Source organism: Pangasianodon hypophthalmus, chromosome 19, assembly GCF_027358585.1.
Source record: "Pangasianodon hypophthalmus isolate fPanHyp1 chromosome 19, fPanHyp1.pri, whole genome shotgun sequence".
NCBI classification, from domain to species: domain Eukaryota; kingdom Metazoa; phylum Chordata; class Actinopteri; order Siluriformes; family Pangasiidae; genus Pangasianodon; species Pangasianodon hypophthalmus.
In genome coordinates, this window is record NC_069728.1 from 884,445 (window position 1) to 900,105 (window position 15,661).

Sequence of the window (15,661 nt, forward strand, 5' to 3'; positions counted from 1 at the left end):
CATGTGTAAACCCCTCAGATAGAGCTGGTAAAATGAGAATATTTTATAAATGATATGAAGTGTTAAATGATGGATATAATATTATTTTATGTGGAGATTTCAATCCCATTACACATGAAAAGGATAAATTCCCCAATACAAACACAGCAATATCCAGAGAAGGGAAACTACTCCAAAAGGTTTGTGAAACACATGAAGTGAAAGAGTCTTTTAGACAGAAATTCCCTCAGGACATCGGTTTCACCGTTTCGACTCAATAATAATAAGAAGAAGAGACAGAATGTCCAGCTCTAAACCATCCGAGTAGCACATTACAGACCTGATCACTCAGTAGCCTCCGATCACTGATCTGTGAAAGTGAAGCTAATGATGGAGTCACACGGCAAGAGAAGCTTCTGGAAACTAAATCCCACACATTACTACATAAAGAAACTATAGACCAACTGGCAAAAGAAATTCAACCAATAAAACTATTAAAAGATTTAATGAAATGTGGGAAGTTTAAAAACAAAACCCACAACAACCTTCTTAAGCCAACAGATGTAAAAGAAGCGCTAGAAGCAATAGTGCAGTTAAAGGAGGGGAAAAGTCCGGGAGCTGATGGGCTTCCAGCTGAGTTCTCCAAAGCTGCAGTTCAACACATTGCACATCTCCTAACTGACTTCTACAGCCAAGCCATAAAGGGAGGGATTTGAAATGAATCTCTGTACCAGTGTGTTATGACACTAAGATTTAGGAAAGGTGAGCCATATGAGCTGGAGAACTGGAGGCAGATAAGTCTCATGAATATCGATTATAAAATACTCACTAAAATCCTCATCAACCGCATGAATCACGCGTTAAACTAAAGAATGGAAAGAGAGCAGACTTGTGCAATTAAAGGAAGATAGATGTGGGACAATCCTGCAAAAAGAAGAGATTTTAAAGACACTAAGCAATGCCATCTCCCAGCTGAGACGCTTTTTAAACTAATCTTAAATGAACTAAAAAGACAAAGGACAATGGAGCGAAGATCTTAAAATAAATCTCCATGGCCTTTATTAAAAATATGATCTCTGTCCATATTTAAGGGAAATAACTATGTAGGTATAATAACATGATTGGACTATGCTGTAAATAGTTATTTTTGTATATTTAAAAGTTTGTAACTTTTTAAAGTTTGATTTAAAAATGCAAGACAGGCGTTTTAATTTTATTTATTTATTCATTCGTTCACTCGTTTATTTCATTATATAGAGTTTTTAACAATGGACTTTTTGTCACAAACCAGTTGTTACAGATATCCGGATATAAAAATTAAATATAAACCTTTTTTTAACATTTCCATGTCAAGTGCTGAGAGGCCTGAAGATATGTTCTTAATAAAGGATACAAAATAAATTAAAAATACTACTACTACTACTACTACTACTACTAATAATAATAATAATAATAGTAGTAGTAGTAAAGAGTAGAGAAGAGGCGTGTGTTGGAGTTGTTATGGCAGAATAATCCAGTGCACAGTAATAAGGCTGATGAGCTCTGTGTCTGTGGGAAGGACACGAGGCCTACCGGCTGTTTGAGGCGGCGCTGCGTGTTGTGCTGGATGGAGCTTGACTGCCCTCGTGTGGCCAAACCCAGGAACTGCAATTTCCCACAATCACTGTTCTGTTATTAAGCATTTTATGGCGGTGTTTATAAATCTACACTTGTAGTAGTTAACCAAATATAAATACTTATAAATACATTTATTCGATAAATTAAACCAGTCTAAGTTGAAGTTTTCGTGTTTGATTGTAAAATCTCTGTATATTAATTAGTAAAAGGGCATGTTTTGTCTTGCTCTTCCTCTTTTTTCTTCCATGATTTTCTCTCTTCTATCCAATCTGCTCCTCTATTCATTGGCTTGTGTCTCATTTTTACAGAAAGCTCTTTTGAATTTGTTTCCTAGTTCAATGGCCTGAAGTCCTCCAAGCTCTTTTAGTTTGTAGAAAAGTGTCGGTGTTGTTACTTCTCTGTTGTTCCCCAGATAAATCCCACACACATGTCATTTAGTTTTGTTAGACATGCATTGTCAGGAGGAAAAACAGTGGCTAAGAATAGGAGTTTAGAAAGAACAAAAGTCTTCATGATTTCGATTCTAGTTTTAGAATGAGATCTTTTCCAAGTCTGGGTTTGGGATTTGATTTCCTGCTCCTTTTTTCTCCCAGTTGTGTTCAGTGTATTTGGTGTTTGTAAGAGTCAGAGCCAGTCATTTGATTTCTTCTTTAATTTCTGGAGAAGTGCTGCTGTCCATCCACACTGCTTCTGCTTGATTTTGATTTCATCTAGCTCCTGACATTTCTTCATACTATTTCAAAACTTTTTTTTTTGTGGCCTCTAGTCTGATTTTTAACAAAAACACTTCTATCATCTGCATATGCAGTGATGTTGCTCATTTTGTCTCTTGCTATTCTGAAAAACACAAAAACAAAACGGATATACTTAATAAAATCCTCTTACAATTTGAAGTACAACAATTTGAAGTAAAAAAAAAAAGTGAATTTTACTGCTGTAAACTCAAGTACAACTCGCTTGCCACTATCAAGTAAAATCTATTCACCACTGAACTTAACATTTGTGAAGATATTAAGTAAATGTTACTTAATTATATAAATTATAAGTCATAAGTTATATTTATTTAAAGTAATTAAATAAAATTTATTTTTTTTCATAGACAGGAACGTTGCTGTCATCAAAATATTAAGTAAATTTTACTATCTACTATTATGAAATAAATAAATAAATAAATTTTTTCTATTTTAAAATATCTCTATGAAGTTATATTACTCAATATAATTACAGTTGAGGTCAAAAGTTTACATACCCCTTTCAGAATCTGCAAAATGTTTATTATTTTACCAAAATAAGAGGGATCATACAAAATGCATGTTATTGTTTATTTGGTGCTTAATACTGAATAAGATATTTCACATAAAAGATGTTTACATATAGTCCACAAGAGAAAATAATAGTTGAATTCATAAAAATGACCCCGTTCAAAAGTTTACATCTCCTTGATTCTTAATACTGTGTTGTTACCTGAATGATCCACAGCTGTGTTTTTTTGTTTACTGAACAAATTCTTTGTTGGAAAGGGTTCAAATACACAAAAAATGCAGGAAAACCAAAGAATTTGTGGGAGCTGAAGGATTTTTCTGAAGAACAGCAGGCAGTTTAACTGTTCAGGATGAACAAGGGACTCTTGAACAACTATCAGTAAACAAAAAACACAGCTGTGGATCATTCGGGTAACAACACAGTATTAAGAATCAAGGGGATTTAAACTTTTGAACGGGGTCACCCACAGGTGTCATGTGATTTTTACAGAAAATATTAAATGCATCTGATACAGAGTGGGAAATCAACGGGAGCCTGGGCGAAAATGTCACCTCTGTTGGAGAGGGGAGTATAAGTTCAACAGGTGTAATTTTAACATTGTGGAAATTCTGCTCCCCTCTGGTAAACCCATCCTATTGAAGTCCAATGCTTCTGAGGACACAGCCCTAATAAGATGTGTTAGCAGCATAAATGTAGTGTGTCTGTCAGAAAATAATTGAGTAGGCACATACTGAATTCATGTGGCATTGTATTAAACTCTGGAATGAACTCATCAATCTTTATCTCTTTAAGCAACATGGCAGCTGTTTTTTTTTTTTTTTTTTTTTTTTTTTTTACAGCAGCTGACCTCAAAGCAATTGTTACTGTTATCTCTACTGTAGGTTGATTAGTGAAAAAAAATCTTAAGAAAAACATCATAATGCTTTTTGTGCCCTAATGTACTGGAAAATAGTGATGAGTTTAGAAAAAAATTTGAGGTTTCTTTACATCCTTGTCTTTTTATGAGTTAATCATCACTGATGTGACTAATAATTTGGTTTATTTCTGTTTTTTTTTTTTTGAAGTAATGAAACATTGTCATGTAACTAAAATACAGCTTTCAAAAATGTGGGAGTAGGCCATCTACAGTCCTATTGTTAGACTGCAAACATTTAATTGCCTTGTATCTTAGACAATGTATTGAAATATATATTGTGTGATGAATGCTGTATAAAGCCTACTTTCATGAAAAAAAATTATATGTTATATGTGATTAAATATTAGTGTTTTTAACAACATTCATACGCAAGTGCAAAGGGAAGAGTAATACAGTACTTTACTAAGAAACACTGCATCAACTATTAAGAAATGTCAACAGCACAAACGTCTTGGGTGTGAAGTTCAGGCAGCAGGACAATCATGTCTATGTGAAATGAACACTTTTGCTTTTGCAACTGCAGCTTTATTCCTAACGCTGTCAAAGCCTCACCACTTTCCAAGTTGAATGGATCTGCCATTTTTTAATTTTTTTTTTGCATCCTTTATCCAAACTAATTCAATTTCTGTTTATTAATTTAAGTTTAGACAACGGCTATGGTAATCAGTGGAGCGTTCAAACTCAACTGTGTGATGCGCGTGCATGCGAAGGGGAGTATGTTTTGTCCGGGAGTCAGATTTCAGTATAACCTCCCACAACTTAGAAATAGTTTTCTAATGCATTTGTCCAATATAGTGTCACATTAGAAGAAAATACAAGCTTTGTATTTGTAGAGGAACCCGGCCTGTAGATAGTGCCTGACATACAGGAGGAGAAGCTTAGTATATCTCTGGCACTGAAGAAGTCACAGCATGAACACCAGAGCTTTATTCACTTCAATACCTGTGTCCATTTTCTCTTCCGCTAAGATATCAAAGTGCTGTTTTTTATGCATGTATTGTATTTATGAACATTTTGCTGTGGTGTTTGTGCACATTTTGTGATCGAAGTTGAGCAAAGATGCCTTTTCAAACAGTATTGCTAGAGTAGTTTTACTTTTTCTTCACTTGTGTTAGAGCTCAGGAATGTGGGAAAACCTGAATCAGATGTCCTAGAATACCCCTATAATTATCATAATGATTGTTCATGTACACTGAATAGTATTTTTATGAGCTCTCCAGCCAATTTAGATTGTTAATCATTCTGTTTCGTGTAATGGTGTTGCTCATGGAGATGACTTGACTTGTTAGACTTGATTATGGCACTTATAACATGTGGGTATTTTGAATATGGATTTCTATATGGGTCAATTATATTTAAACAAAAGCATTTGATTATTTTTATGACATCATTATAGTATGGATTGTAAAGGTTTTAGTATTTCTGAATTTAAGCTAACTGGATTTATTTTGTAATTCTTTCTGTTTTGATATTTCAATACTGATTCGGAAGACATCCTTATCCAGAGTGACTTACATTCATCTTATTTTATAAAACTGAGCACTTGAGGGTTAAGGGCATTAATCAGGGGCCCAGCAGTGGCAGATTGGCAGTGCTGGGATTTGAACTCATGACCTTCTGATCAGAAGTCTTCAACCACTGAGCTACCACTGGAAAAGAGTTGAACTAGACCTCTACCTGTAAGCGTATTAGTTTCTCTGTAATCCTTTTTAGTATATTTTTTTGTCTATTTGTTTCTGTGTTTATTGCATATAAACAAGTTCGATGTTTAAACAAATTTGATGCGTTAACCAGATTTGATGTTAGCCACGAGTGAATAATTTGTCGGCCATGCTAGGTTAGCCAGCTGGTGGGACATCAGCAGGATAGCCAAGTGTGATTCATTTTAAAATATTCTTTACTTATTTCATCTAGTTTGGTTATAGCTGGGTAATCAAAGCTGTGTAAGCTGTTAGCTCCAATCTTTTCTTTTTTTTGCCTTCATGCTGTTTCAGGAGAGTTTAACTGTGAACTTGACCTCTAAGCTAAATCATGGATGCCGGTGGCATAATGCATTCCTGGATGTGACTGGATGCCAGAAATCTCTCTTGTGAAACGTGCTCTTCTCCATGTAGGACATCACATCAGCCATCTCTTTTATCTCTTATTATTGTGAGGAATTTCTTAGCTAGCACGTTTTCGCGAGTCTTCGCTGCATTAGCCAGTCAGCCATCTTGAGGAGTGAACACCAGTGCCATCTTAGCTATACATGTTCAGAGCAGAGAACTTTGGTTTAAATAGGACCAATTGATTAAAAAACATTTTTCTTTTTTTTATAGAGCTCAATACAACTACTACTCAGACTATTATATTTTATATCATCTTAAATGACCTTAAATGGTTCATTGCCTATACATAGTTTGAGCACCTGAGACATACAATGAATGTTTTCAAATCCTGAAGGTTCTAGTGCACAAATTGTGTCACGTTTGAAGGGTGTACTGTAACATGGTACTGTTATGGACTACTGTACTAAAGAATTTTATATTTGGTGAAAGAAATTGGTCCATCACCCTGTCCATTTTACTTATTCTAACTGAGTTAATTAATTGAACTACTGCAGAACCTAGTAGCCCCTCCATCTGTGTCAAGAAGTTAGAGCTAATCATAGTGCATAAGAAGAGACCACAGCTGCACACCTACTTTATATAGGCTAATATTAAAATGTTCTTGAAGGTGGGACCACCCTTTTATTTATGATGTGTCTCTATAGATTGGGGAAAACCTCTCAAAATCTGTGATTTAATTTCACATAGGCTGGCTGTATAGCTATAGCATTTTGGATAATTGTAACTGGTTCTTCACTGAAATTCTAGTTGGCTTACTGAAATTTTAAAAGCACTTGTAAAACACAGAATTATAAACATCTCTTTACTGTCAAATATTTTCTACAGCCAGTTGTGTTCAATTTTGTGATGTTCTGTTTTGTGTGATGTGTTTAGCTGCTGGATTCATTTGATATGTAATGTTAGGTATGATTCAGTGCATTCTGTGACAGCCGTTTTTTTAAAGAATAGATTGGCAACTTTCCTAAAATGTATGTTTTTTTAATCTGCAACATGCCCTTCCCCCTCTGCTGGATAAACCAGGTTCGAGGCTGTCAGTGAAAGTGATTCGGAAGCCATCAGACTCCATTTTGTGACGAGGAGAAAATACAAACTATTCAAGATTAAAAACACAGTGAGTATCTAAATCTAAAGCTATAATATATAAACACACTGAACTGACACTAGATGCAGAAGAGTTTTGTGAGTTTGTACTGAAGTTTTAATGTACACAGGTTGGTTTATGGCTTGATACCGTGACTATTTCCTGTAAGTGAACTCTGTGCTGATACAGGGTTTGATTTAACACACCGATGTTGGAGAGAAGTAAACGTGTGTCCTGCTGTAATCTGGAGAAGGAGACAAGACCTCCAACATGAGTGTGTCTGGAAAACAGGACTTAAAGAAAGACGAGAGGTGAGTTACTTTTCCATTCACCAGCAATAAATACACACCGTCTCATGGGAACAGATCTGTATCTCTAAACACTCACTAGTTAACAGAGGAACTAAACTTTGCTTTAAGATGTTTAATAAGATGTGAATATATCACTGATCTGATGTAAGAACAGTTTAGAGAAATCATTCACTGTATGAGGTATGAGGCGAGTCTCCTGTTTGAATAAGTGTGCAGACTGTAGCTGAATTAAAAAGATGGAGATATTGGTGTTTAATGATGAACACATTGTTTAACAGGGTTTTTAATATAATTATTAATAAATTATTAATCATTGTTTAACAGTTTAATTATTAATATAATTATTCCCTCCATCATTCTAAAACACTAGACTGTGCAGTGTTGCAGGTCTCGGACTGGCAGTGAGGAAAACTGCTTTAAAATTTCAGTTCAGCCTGCAGTCCCTGAGCTGGAGGGTCTGTGGTGCTACAGAAGAACATTTACACGTTGGAAATTAATGACTATATAACTATTTTATTCATTCATTCATTCATTTATTTCTAAATATGTTTGTGTTAGTTAGGAAATCCTGAAATGAGTGAATTGTGTTAAGAGAAGAGTGTTAAAGGTTCACTAAATGATTTTTACATCACCTAGAAATTTGCAGAATATGAGTTAAAAAAAAAAGTTAAAAAAAAAAAAAAAAAAAAAAAAACAATGGTCATGGCCTCAGCGTAAAAGTGTAAAAAAAAAAACTGTTTGGAAATCTGCCTTCCAGGTTAGAGGTTTTTGGCTGGGCCTCGTGTCAGTCATCATATAGACACTCCTAAATGTCCCTTCACTTCAACAAATCCAGGAGATAGGTTTTCATCACTCAGAGAGTCGAATAGAGAAGTGCTTTGGATTAACCACCTTGATATTGTAATGGTAGATAACTATATAGCTATGCTAACAATTCTAATAGCAATAGGTTTACCTGACAAATCACTGAGAACTCGTTATAAATAAGTGGTGGTGCATTAAGAGGACTCTTGACCATCCTCATAAATCACTATGAGAGGAATTTTGCTTATTTCTAGTATTATAACTTGGCATTCATGATTAGATAATAATTCATTCAGCCATCCTGTATATAAACTAGCCTATAGCCATGCTATTCACTGTTGTTAACAGTTAGTGAAAGTGGTTTAGCTATGAAAGAGAACCACAGATGTGCTCCAGCATTGTCCAGCATTGAGGCGTCGAGTGGAACAAAGTCGAAAAAGAAAAAGAAAAACGAGCGAGTCAGAGGAAGATTTTCACTTTATCACCTACTTCTGTATTAGAGCTGTGTGCTGGGTAAATTATAAAGCATAATTAATTAAAGTCAGTTGTTGTATAGAGAGAGAGCTCCATAGACCAGTTCCTTATTATTCTGCAGTGTCTTACATTTATGCTATGTATTATTATTCTTACTACTAATCTAGCCATGGGGGTCACAGTCCAGTGACTTCTGTGCCGGTCCCAAGCCCAGATAAATAGAGAGAGTTGCGTCAGGAAGGGCATCCGGCGTAAAACATTGCCAAATTTAATCATGCGAATCGTCAGTACTCTGAATTCCATACCGGGTTAACAACGACCGCCATCGGTGCCGGTGACCTACAGGGCTTCGGTGGAAATTGGGCTACTGTTGGTCGAAGAAGTAGAGGAGGGAGGAGAGTGAGTAGACAGAGAGAGAAGAGGAAAGGTAAGAGTGTAGGACTGAGAATAGGAACTCTGAACGTTGGTACTATGACAGGGAAAGGTAGAGAGCTGGCTGATATGATGGAGAGAAGGAAGGTGGATATACTGTGTAAACAAGAGACCAGGTGGAAGGGTAGCAAGGCTCGTAGTATAGGAGCAGGATTCAAACTGTTTTATTATGGTGTGGATAGTAAGAGAAATGGGGTAGGTGTGTTCTTGAAGGAGGAGTTTGGGAGGAATGTTCTGGAGGTGAAGAGAGTGTCAGACAGGGTGATGAGTCTGAAGTTAGAGATTGAAGGGGTGATGTTGAATGTTGTTAGTGGTTATGCCCCACAGGTAGGTTGTGAGTCAGAGGAGAAAGATGACTTTGTAGGATGACTTTGATGGTCTGTAAGAAGAAGAGGTCAAAGATAGAGATAGAGAAGAAAACTAAATGGTGGAAGCTGGAAAAGGAGGCATGTTGTGAGGACTTTAGACAGAAGTTGAGGCAGGCTCTGGGTGGTCAGGTGCTGCCAGATGACTGGGAAACTACTGCAGAAGTGATCAGGGTGACAGGAAGAAAGGTGCTGGGTGTGTCATCTGGAAGGAGGAAAGAAGATAAGGAGACTTGGTGGTGGAATGAGGAAGTTCAGGATAGTATCCAGAGGAAGAGGTCAGCCAAGAAGAAGTGGGACATGGACAGGACTGAAGAGAGTAGACAGGAATACAAGGAGTTACAGCGCAGAGTGAAGAGGGAGGTGTCTAAGGCCAAGCAGGAGGCATATGATGAGTTGTACACTAGGTTAGACACTAGAGAAGGACAGACGGACTTGTACAGGTTAGCTAGGCAGAGGGATCAAGATTCGAAGGATATGCAGCAAGTTAGAGTTATTAAGGATAGAGATGGAAGGGTGCTCACAAGTGAATGGAGTGAACAGAGGAGATGGAAGGAGTACTTTGAAGAGCTGATGAATGAGGAAAATGGGAGGGAAAAAAGAGTAGAAGGGGTGACCTCTGTGGAACAGAAAGTAGATAAGATTAGAAAGGATTAAGTCAGGAAGGCTTTGAAGTGGATGAAAAGTGGGAAGGCAGTTGGTCCTGACGACATCCCGGAGAAGTAGTGTATTAGTGCCGATCTTTAAGAATAAGGGTGACATGCAGAGTTGCAGCAACTATAGGGGGATAAAGTTGATGAGCCATACAATGAAGCTATGGGAAAGAGGAGTGGAAGCTAGGTTAAGGAAAGTAGTGGAAATTTGTGAGCAGCAGTATGGCTTCATGCCCAGAAAGAGCACAACAGATGCAATTTTTGCTCTGAGAATTTTGATGGAGAAGTATAGGGATGGTCAGAGGGAGTTGGACTGTGTGTTTGTAGACTTGGAGAAAGCATATGACAGTGTGCCAAGAGAAGAGCTGTGGTACTGTATGAAGAAGTCGGGAGTAGCAGAGAAGTATGTGAGAGTGGGGCAGGACATGTATGAGAGGAGTAAGACAGTGGTGAGGTGTGCTGTAGGTCAGACAGAGGAGTTCAAAGTGGAGGTTGGACTGCATCAGGGATCGGGTCTGAGCCCCTTTCTGTTTGCTATGGTGATGGACCAGTTATCAGAGGAGGTCAGACAGGAGTCTACTTGCACAATGATGTTTGCGGATGACATTGTGATCTGTAGTGAGAACAGGGAGCAGGTGGAGGAGAGACAAGAGTCAGAACTAGAGGCAGCAGAGCTGAAGATGTTGAGGTTCTCTTTGGGAGTGACAAGGTTGGACAGGATTAGGAACGAGTACATCAGAGGGACAGCTCATGTTGGACGTTTGGGGGACAAAGTTAGGGAGGCCAGATTAAGATGGTTTGGACATGTTCAGAAGAGGGAGAGTGAGTATACTGGTAGGAGAATGTTGGACATGGAGCTGCCAGGCAGGATGCAAAGAAGAAGGCCAAAGAGGAGGTATATTAAAAATGTTCTTAACTTACCTCATGCACCTTTATCTTTAACTTTGTATTTATTAGTGTGTGTTGTTCAGCTATGAATACATATAGTCCATATTACAGGATGTGTTTTGTTTGTTCGCAGACCACAAAAGAAGAAATCAAACATCATCAGGAATCAGTTGGAGTCTATATTAATGGTATGTGTGTGACTTATGATATTTTATCAATGTGCAGCAGCATTATGGGTAATCAGACAGTTGTAAATATGGTAATAGGCAGAGTTTTTTCTTTTCATAAAATAAAAGCATCTCTCACTGTGCAATATTATAATATTTAGATCTGTTTCTGTGTGTTTCTAACCAGGAGCTGGAACACAAAGTCATCACTCTGATAAAGAATGAGCTGAAGAGATATAAGAAGCTCCTGAGTCCAGATTACCCAGCATGCACTGAGACGGAGGTGGAGGATGAGGAGGATCTATACAGTGTCAGAGAGGGTGCGCTGAAGATCACACTGCACGTCCTGAAGAACATGAACCACACAGATCTCGCTAACACACTGCACAACAGTAAGAGCTCTGAATCATGACTTTATTCCATCAGGTTTACTTTAGAGAGAGGAAATTGTTTTAGATATTAACACTTTTAGTTTTAAGTTTGATTTTAGTATCATGTACATCTGGTGCTTTTCTGTTCTGTTCGTGGTCCAGCTTGTGGTTACTCTGTACAATGGTCCTGTTCCTTCAATAATATTTAGTACATGAATCAGGAATGAACAGCAGCATTTGAAAGAATTTTACATTTTATATTGTGTTCAGTGATTTTACATTAAAACATGTTATTACTTTGTTTATTAGAGTCTGTGGCCTCTGTGTATCAGCCAAGGTTGAAATTCAACCTGAGAGAGAAGTTTAAAAGAATTAACGAAAGAATCTCACAGCATGGAAGCTCAGCACTTCTGAATGAGATCTACACAGAGCTCTACATCACAGAGAGTTGGAGTGGAGACGTCAATAATGAACATGAGGTGAGACAGATTGAGACAGTGTCCTGGAGATCATCAACACAGGACACATCCATCAAATGTAATGACCTCTTTAAAGACAAGTCCATCAGAACTGTGCTGACTAAAGGAGTTGCTGGAATTGGAAAAACAGTCTCTGTGCAGAAGTTCATTCTGGACTGGGCAGAAGGAAAAGCAAATCAGGACGTCTTCTTCATGTTTCCATTTCCCTTTAGAGAGCTGAATCTGATGAAGCAGCAAAACCTCAGTCTGATGAATCTTCTTCATCACTTTTTCCCAGAAATGAGAAAACTAAGATTAATAGACTGCGACTCCTACAAAGTGGTGTTGATCTTTGATGGTCTGGATGAGTGTCGACTTCCTCTAAATTTCCAGAGCAATAAGAGATTGTGTGATGTGACAGAGTCAGCCTCAGTGGATGTGCTGCTGACAAACCTCATCAAGGGGAATCTGCTTCCCTCTGCCCTCCTCTGGATAACCTCTCGACCAGGAGCAGCCAATCAGATCCCTCCTGAGTGTGTAGACCAGGTAACAGTGGTACGAGGCTTCAGTGATCCTCAGAAAGAGGAGTACTTCAGGAAGAAGATCAGTGATCGGAGCCTGGTCAGTAAAATCATCACACACGTGAAGTCTTCAACAGGCCTCTACATCATGTGCCACGTCCCAGTCTTCTGCTGGATTTCAGCCACTGTTCTAGAGAGAATTTTGGGTGAAGCAGAGAGTGGAGAGATCCCAACGACTCTGACTCAAATGTTCACACACTTCTTGATCTTTCAGATCAAACACAAGGACCAAAAGTACCATCAGAAATGTGACCCTGATCCTCAGCAGACCAGAGAGAGTATCCTGGCACTGGGAAAACTGGCTTTCCAACAGCTGGAGAAAGGAAACCTGATCTTCTATGAGGAAGATCTGAGAGAGTGTGGCATTGATGTCAGAGAAGTGTCAGTGTACTCAGGAATGTGTACCCAAATCTTCAGAGAGGAGTTTGGGCTTCACCTGGGGAAGATGTTCAGCTTTGTACATCTGAGTGTTCAGGAGTTTCTGGCTGCTTTATACACATTTCTCTACTTCATCAGCAGAAATGTAACAGAACAACAAAGGACTGATCTGTCTGATCTTTTCACAAAGTCAAACATGTTTGATTTCCTCAGGAGTGCAGTGGACAAGGCCTTACAGAGTGAGAATGGACACCTGGACCTGTTCCTCCGCTTCCTTCTGGGTCTCTCACTGGAGTCCAATCAGACTCACTTACGAGGCTTAATGCCACAGACAGGAAGCAGCTCTCACAGCAAACAGGAAACAGTCAAGTACATCAAGGAGAAGATCAGGAAGAATCCATCTCCAGAGAAATCCATCAATCTATTCCATTGTCTGAATGAACTGAATGATCATTCTCTAGTGCAGGAAGTACAAAATTACCTGAACAGAGGAGGTTACAGACGTCTGAGTGGAATCAAAAAATCTCCTGCTCAGTGGTCAGCTCTGGTGTTTGTGTTACTGAACTCAGAACAGGAGCTGGATGAGTTTAATTTGAGGAAATATGACCCATCAGTTGAATGTCTTCAGAGGCTGCTGCCAGTGGTCAAAGCCTCCAGAAAAGCTGTGTGAGTATTTTTATTTATAAATTTATAAATTTATTACTGCATCTTTTGTTATTTTAATGTAACACCGACCTGCACTGTTTGGATTAATGCTTGTTAACAGTTACTCTAATCATCTTTAAACATCCTATGGTAGTGTTACAGAAGATTGTTTCACCTCTTCTTATATCACAAAATCTTATATCTTGATTTATAAAGTTTTGTCTAAAATGGATGAAAAAAGTATCTATACAAAATAACTTTTTGCATTCCTGATTTTTTTTTATCTTTTCTCTTTTCTACTTATATGAAAGTTGAAGTATGACATTGAACAGAACTTTCCAAATAAAAACAAGAAAAACATAACACTGTCAAAATGGGAACAAGACATCAATAAAAAATTTAAAAAATAAATATTAAAACACTGTTTTCTTTTAATTTCAGGGGTGCAATTAATGTTACCACCTCCTTTTTTAGGTACCAGTTCCTTAACTTTTATTTGGGCTAATTTCAGCTGAGTTTCACTCTGTCACACTCCTCCATGCTTGTTTTTGTTTTTGTTACAGCACACTGCTAGTAGCTCCTAGTGCCAACCTTAGTGACATAAATCAGCTGCTGAAAAGTAGCTTTTGTGACATTTGGCAATTGGTAATATAGGGGATATAGGAAAATATCTATCAATAGACATTATTCATTATTCTATTTCATTGTTCTATGATATGTATCACAATATTGCACAGCCCTATCTGCACTGAGGGACAGAAGTGAGAGAGAATAAGGACGCTTTCACACATACCTTGTTCGGTTTGCACCGATCAAACTTTTAATTTAATACTTTAATCTTTTTAATTTGGATCTGTTTAGACGTATGTGAACACTGGACCTGTACTTAGGTCCACAACAAACAACTGAACCAGTGTCTGTGCAAAATCAGAGGTCTCAAGGTGACAGATTTGTAACTGTAAGAGCACAAAGAAAAACACACAACTGTTTTACTGTCTCTGTGAAATTCAACATATAACTCACTGTAAAGTACTAGTACGACTAGTACTGGCATGTTATTAACTGGTAGTGTACAGTTCTATAATTCTTTATTTTCTATAATAAAATGTACTATATCTGCAGTATTGGTTGTAGAAACATGTGTGAACACGTGAACACGTGTGTTATGTACATGACCTAATGGTCTTATGATAAATTGTCACTGAGAGATTGTGGAGTGCAGAAAGACGTCCCTGCTCCTGTAACTGTGCTGATGTGGCGTCCTGTCCTCTGATTTCTGTGTGTGAGAGAAACACACTGACATTTCTGTTACATGTTCAACTTTAGATGCATTATGGCTGTGTTTGTGTGTTGGAGATCAGTGTTCTGATATTTCATCATTTCTCTTCCAGCCTGTGGAAGTGTAATCTGACAGAGGAAAGCTGTAGAGTTCTCTCCTCGGTTCTCAGCTCAAACTCCTCCAGTCTGAGAGAACTGGACCTGAGTGACATAAACTGCAGGATTCAGGAGTGAAGCTGCTCTCTGCTGGACTGGAGAATCCACATTGTACACTGGAGAAACTGAGGTACATAAATGATTGTGTGTTTTTTATGTAGCTGTAAATTTTAGGATATGCTTTAAATGTTTGTAAGAAACTGAGATGTATTTGTGAAAATCAGATTTACTTTCTAGATTCTATATCATGAATAAATAAAAACTGTACTTATTACTTGTAATTATAGCTGTTTAGATCTTGTGTCTCTACCTCTATCCATCTCTTTCCCTTTCTCCCTGTCTCTGTCTCTTCTGTCCTCTCCTCCTCTCTTCTGTATGGTTCTGTCAGATAGCAAAAAATGAAGTGAGATTAAACACACTGTAATGAAGCAGTAAAGGACAGTGTTTAAATGTGTAAATGATCTCCAGCAGAACTTTCCCCAGAGCTGCTGAACACACTGTATGAAAAACTCTCTGCTAGAAAAAAAGAGACGTGTTTGTTCAGAGTGGCCTCTCTGTTATTATCTTGTTTCAGAAAGTTAAATAAATCGTTTCATATGAGCTGAGACACATGGATCTGTCCAAGAGCAGTCCAAGTTTATACACAGGCTGTTCATTTTATATTTTTATCCTGACATTAGAACCTTGTTTTCAGGTAGACAATTTATTTCCCAACTGATGGAAACACCTCATTTCA

The 15,661-nt window shown here is 37.7% G+C and overlaps 1 pseudogene; it reads left to right on the forward strand.

The window, feature by feature from the left end:
• Positions 1-9,144: 9,144 nt before the first annotated feature.
• Positions 9,145-10,907, forward strand: LOC128321779 (uncharacterized; annotated as a pseudogene).
• Positions 10,908-15,661: the final 4,754 nt, after the last annotated feature.